Source organism: Peromyscus maniculatus, chromosome 13 (genome assembly GCF_049852395.1).
Source record: "Peromyscus maniculatus bairdii isolate BWxNUB_F1_BW_parent chromosome 13, HU_Pman_BW_mat_3.1, whole genome shotgun sequence".
NCBI classification, from domain to species: domain Eukaryota; kingdom Metazoa; phylum Chordata; class Mammalia; order Rodentia; family Cricetidae; genus Peromyscus; species Peromyscus maniculatus.
The window spans coordinates 29,600,303-29,606,302 of NC_134864.1; the positions used below are offsets into that span (position 1 = coordinate 29,600,303).

Consider the following 6,000-nt stretch of genomic DNA (forward strand, 5'->3'; position numbering starts at 1 on the left):
CAAACAGAAAACTCAGAATCACTTAACTACTAAATTGAATTTGTCATTTAAGAGCGTCTATAAAGTTCCAAGTCCATGTTCAGAAGATAATAAACGTAAGGTCATTATAATTTTTTTCTTATTCTACAGTCTTGGTAGTTTGACTCTAAAATATGGTTTGTTATCCATTGCTAATCTTTTTTTTTTGTATATGGTGTGATGTAAAGGTCTATGCTCATTTTTTTCAAGTGCTAAACAGTTGATAATAACACTAATCATTGATAAATATTTTTTTCTGATATTGAGCTGCTTTGTTAAAAAAAAAACCACTACTAACAAAGATACACAAATCTGTGGATACTCAGCTTTGTTCTACTAAATTACACATCTTCATTTGTGCTGATTTCATAGTCTTGATTATTGTAGTTTTGTAGATCTTGAAATCGTATAAAATCAGTCTGCAAGTTTTTTTTTTTTTTTTTTAAACATAGTATTTATTTAGTGTGTATCTGTATGTATGTGTGCATGCATGTGCCACAGTGGGCATCTGGAAGTCAGAGGCCAACTTGCAGGAGTTTGTTCTCTCTTTCCATTATGTGAGTTCCAGGTATTGAACTGAGGTTGGCACATTTGGTGACTCAGGTCCTAGACACTGTGAAGTATGCCGAGAATTTGCCTAATGTAGCTCTCCTCATTCATATGTCACATCTTGGGTTGCAGTAAGCATCCGAAGATGATTCACATGTCTCTTCCTCACCCCTAACTGCCTGCTGTAAATTCTTCCACCTTAGGAAGAGGGTACCAAGAAAGACAGGAGGAAAATAGGATGATGGGAAAGGGAATATGGGAAGAAAAAGAGGCTGAAATTTCTGAAGCCATGTAAAGAAGATGCTGAAGCCAAGCATTATGGTGCACACCTGTGATCCTGCACTTGGAAGAGTGTGCTCAAAGAGTCTCAAGTTCCAGGGTCAGTCTGGACTCAACAGGGAGACCGTGAAGGGGAGAACAAATGCTAAACAAAGAGATTGTCAACTGTGTCCATTCTGCACGGACATGGAATAAGACGATTGCCCATCAGGTCTGGCAAAGGAGAACTTACTGGATCGATTTGATGGGTGGTATAAAAGCCTAACAGGAGTGAGTTAAAGATTTGATGAAGGGGAAGAGGGTGGCGAGGGTAACCAAATAACATTTTAATGGAATATTTTGTAAAGAACAGCAGAGAAGTGAGGCCAGAAGCAGAGAGCTAATGAGTGAATGGGTCAGCTGCTCAGTCACCAGGCAAGCACACCCTTAACATGCTTTATTACGGGAGCTGTAGTAAGTGCTGTTGTGTAACAGTAAGCCACCTCCGTATCCGTGGCTTGTACTCACAAGATTCACCTCTTACTTTATATGTTTGCAGCTGCGGCTTCCTAGTGATGGTTCTGCTTAAGATTGCATGTCAAACTCAGTCACCATGTGTGTCATTTGATTCTGTGACTCTGGCGGAAGAAAGAGGCACTCGTGCGATGTGCCCTTCCTGTGGCACAAGGTCATGGCAGAAAGAGATCTGGCTGAATCAAACAAATTTCATATTTTCACTTAGATATGAACTAGGTCGTATTTTTTGTACATGCTGTTGGCTAAATAATCAACATAGCCAAGTTCAATGCCAGTGCAGTGGGAAGAATGCCCTGCTTGGCAAGGGAAGTCAAATGGGACCCTCTTACAAAGAGGGAATAAATGTTTGTGAACAGTGTTAAAATGAACCATAGAATCTATCCATTCTCTTTTGTACAAATACGGTCATGCTTCTCATCTAGAAGCCCTTTCTCCACACATCATTGATCCTGGCATGCAGCCTAGCTCTGGCTGGGAATCAGCTCCTGAAATACAATGATAAATGAAGAATGACCATACATAATTCATATCAGTGATTTTTTAAAAAACAATTTATCAGTTTCTAATGCCACTGAAAATACAAAGCTTAATTCAAGATATCTCTAAAACTTCTATTACTTTAGAATGGAGAGGAACATGGGGACCATCTAGTTCAACTGTTATAGTTGGTTTATGGGTTGAAGGCATAGTCCTTAATATGGCAGTGTTTAGGGGTTGGACCCTTGGGAAGTGATTGATTTATGAGGACTCTTGGCCTTATCAGTGGATAACATTATTGATAGGCGCATCATTTCTTCCTTCCCACCCTTCTCTCTGCCATAATATGAGCATCTTTGGTTAACCTCTCACTTTCCACCATGATGCTTGGCCCCAGGCCCAAATTGATGGACCAAGGGACCACGTATTGAAATCTCTGAAACCTTGAGACAAAAATCCTTCCTCATTTCAGTTGATTTTATCAGTTATTTTATTTTCATAGCAATGGAAAGCTGACTAACAATCCAATTTCCTTTATTTGACAAGTAACGAAACTTGAGGCCAAACAAGGCAGCTTGACTTGTTCAAATCTCGTGGGTAGGAAATATTAGACTATGTGGCTCAGGGAACTCATATCTGTCCTTCTATTCTTCCAGAGAAAAGGAACTCAGTCTACAATGTAGTCCTCAGGGACATACAATTAGACCTCAAGGCTAAACCCAGCATGAAGGTACACGTTTCAGAGGGCTCTAAAGAGATTAGAAGTGGTTATTTCACATTATGATTTCTGAGGTGGTCTGTATGGGATGGATCCCTCTCCCACTCTGTTTCTTTCCTTTTTTTTCCCATTCTCCTCTTTCTCCAACATGACTAGAAAAAAAGGACCAGCTCTATATACTCTTTCACTTGTGCAGGGGATCCTTGGCAAGCCCATCAGACAATATGGTGGAATACAGAGGATGCACAAAGAGTCTAACCCTAGTCTAGGCAAAGAAGCTTTGCTCTTACACACATTCACCACTGTAGGGAAATCTTAGGACTTTAGGACCAGGAACAGACTTTTGTGGGTAGGGAAGGAGCTGTGTAATTAAGGGAAGAATTAGAGTCTTGAGAATCTGTCAACTTTTCCATTTATAACTAAGAAATAAAATTTGTTGTTATATCATGCTATAACTTGAAATGGACTGATAAGCAGGAAGAGTTTTTGTCTCTGAGGACATGATGTTCTATGGCCATTTCAGTAATGGAGAACATGTTTGCTCTCTTGGCATTCATGAAGTTTAGTAAGTTAAAGAATACACAGAGAAAAAGGGAAGGAAAAACCTTAGACGATAAGAGCGCCAAACATTACTATGCACAACATGTCTCAAGGTTGTTCTATTCTGTTGTGTTCAATAGCACAGCTGAGCTCCTGCAATTCCAGCTCCTTCTCTTCAGGATCTTTAGCTCCTAGCACAGAGCTTCCCACATAACAGGAACTCAGTCCGTCTGTGCTAATGTTAGATTGGAGACATCTGATTAAAGTTGAAAGTTAATGTAGGGAAGGGGGGTCTGTGATGGAGTCAATGGAAACTCTAGCCAGCAAGTATAATGTTTGAATATTGAAAAAGCTTTGTGGTTTATGGCTCTCAGCTATGTGCAGCATCTATTGTTTCCTCACAATTCTATGATGCAGAGAAACTCTCAGTTTTTTTTCACTCATAGGTCCAGAGAGTCCAGGAGGCTTGTCTGTTGTCTTACCTGGTGTGGTAGTCAGGTCTCAAACCCAGTTATTTTCTTCAAATGCAAAACGACTTTTCTTTTTCTTTTTTTTCAGAGTTGAGGACCGAACCCAGGGCCTTGCGCTTGCTAGGCAAGTGCTCTACCACTGAGCTAAATCCCCAACCCTGCAAAATGAGTTTTCTACAAGGAGTGTTCATAGCTGCTGGAAGATTTAAAAAGACAGAAGATAAATCCACTGCTTTCATTAGAATGAACACAAACAATGGAAGAGAAAGACTGGAAATCAGGGACAGATGGATAGGACCCAGAGCCAATGGTTATTCATACTTTCTTTTTTATTTAAATTAAATTAATTAAAAATTAGCATACAAGGTATTAGGTATGATAATATTTGTAGGGATTTTCTAGATGAACAGAACTGATTATATATATTATATATGTGTATACTACATATACATATACAGAGCTGGTTATATATGTGTACATTATATACACATATATATATTAGACACACACTGTCTGGATATTCTAATAATGGCTGTCTCACACAGGCTGAGAATCCAGACTTGCTCAGTCTGTGAGACTGGATGTCTCGATGGTTCCAATCTCCTTTTGCCCTCCTCCCTTCCTCACTATCTCTTTTACCTCTTTTGATCTCTTTCCTAGTTTTTTGGGCTTTACCTACGTTTATACCCTTCTATATACACACATATACACATTACAATCCAGAATTCACATATGAGAGGAAACACGTTTTTTTCCCCTTTTTAAAAATTTGGGTTACCTCCTGTCTTGGTTACTTTTCTATTGTTCTGATAAGACACCATGACCAAGGCAACATATAGAAGAAAGAGTTTATTTGGGGGCTTACGGTATCAGAGGGATAGGACCATGATGATCATGGTGGGGAGCATGACAGCAGGCAGGCAGAGTATTGAAACAGTAGCTGAGAGCTTACATCTTCATCCATAAGCATGAGGCAGAGAGAGAGCTAGCCTGGAATGATGTAGACTATGGAAACCTCAAAGTCCACCCCCCACCCCCCACCCCCCGCCGTGACACACCTCCTTCAGCAGGGTCACATCTCCTAATTCTTCCCAAACAGTATCATCCAGTATCATCAACTTGGGATAAAGCGTTCAAACATCTGAGCCTCTGTGGGCCATTCTCACTCAAACCACCACACCACCCTTATTATGATATTTTCAAGAGCCATCCATTTCTCAGAAATTTTTATAATATCATTTTTTTTTTCTCTACAGTGATGTTAAAACAATCCATTGTTCTGGGGAGAGAGATGCTGAGACAGTATCTGGTACTCATTAGTCAGAAAGCCTAGTCAAAGCATTGAGCACCCCACGTGGGATAAAAGACTTTGTCTCAAAATAAATTGGAGAGCAATTGAAGACACCTTTGGCTTACACACAATGCTTGTACATGCATGCATATGCATGAACACATACATATATCACACATACATATACATGTGCCTTATACAAAAAGTTGCTGTTTGAGTTGCTGACTTGAGTTTCATAGATAAAAATTACTAAATGGGATTAGGACAGAATTTCCAACAATTTCTGAAGTTTTCCTACATATATTTTACAGTTTTATAACCACATATTTACATAAAGTGGTTTTCTTGATATTAGCAATTATAAAATCAGGTTATCAACCCTGAAAAATATTTGAAGATGTTCTGGATACTATGGTATCAAATAGTCACCTGAGATTTAATTCTTTGTTAAAAAAATCATATTATTATGCCAATTTTCTTTGATCTTTATTATATAGTAAAATTATATGTATACCCAAGAATTGTTTTAAAATAAATTTCTTTATGATTTATTATCAGTAGATGTTTGATTTGTGTGCCTATTTCAAAAACATACATATATAGGTCGACAAAGATTTCTGAAGGGACCAGGGGAGGCAAGTGGGAGCAATTTAAGAAGCTTTCCTCTGCTGAACTTTCTCCCATTTTGCTTCTCCAGCATCCCAGTCCCTTTTCCACTGTAGCAGAGGTTCCAGTGGAGGTGCAAGCAGCATTTCCCTTTATCAGGGGAGCAGAAGCCAAAGAAGGAACACTTCCCTTCCCTCCAGATCTTGCAAGGAGGATACTCTCAACAACTTAAAACCAGGATTTCCATGTTGCCCAGCCATATCACTCCTGGACATAGACCCAAAGGATTCCACGTTCTACCACAGAGACACCTGCTCATCCGTGTTTATCACTCTATTCACAATAGCAAAGAAACAGATCCAGACTGGATGTCTCTTAACAGATGGGTAGAAACTGAAAACGTGGTACATATGTATCCACTGTTTCCACAACTCTCACATTTAGTTATGATCTTTAAGAAGCTGGGTAGTGGAACAACTGGTCACCTTGGTTGATACCTCAAAATTCCAAGGCCTCACCAAGAGACCAATGCTCTT

The 6,000-nt window shown here is 39.3% G+C and overlaps 1 protein-coding gene across 3 annotated transcripts in view; it reads left to right on the plus strand.

The window, feature by feature from the left end:
• Positions 1–6,000, plus strand: part of Mettl4 (methyltransferase 4, N6-adenosine) — a 52,730-nt gene that overhangs the window by 44,697 nt on the left and 2,033 nt on the right. The window contains exon 10 of one of the 3 annotated variants that reach the window (XR_006062944.2): positions 3,656–5,416. The gene's annotated coding sequence lies outside the window, so the exon portion shown is untranslated. Of the gene's footprint in view, positions 1–3,655; positions 5,417–6,000 lie in introns of those variants that run through there. The other 2 variants (XR_013044044.1, XR_013044043.1) reach the window with 2 other exon arrangements.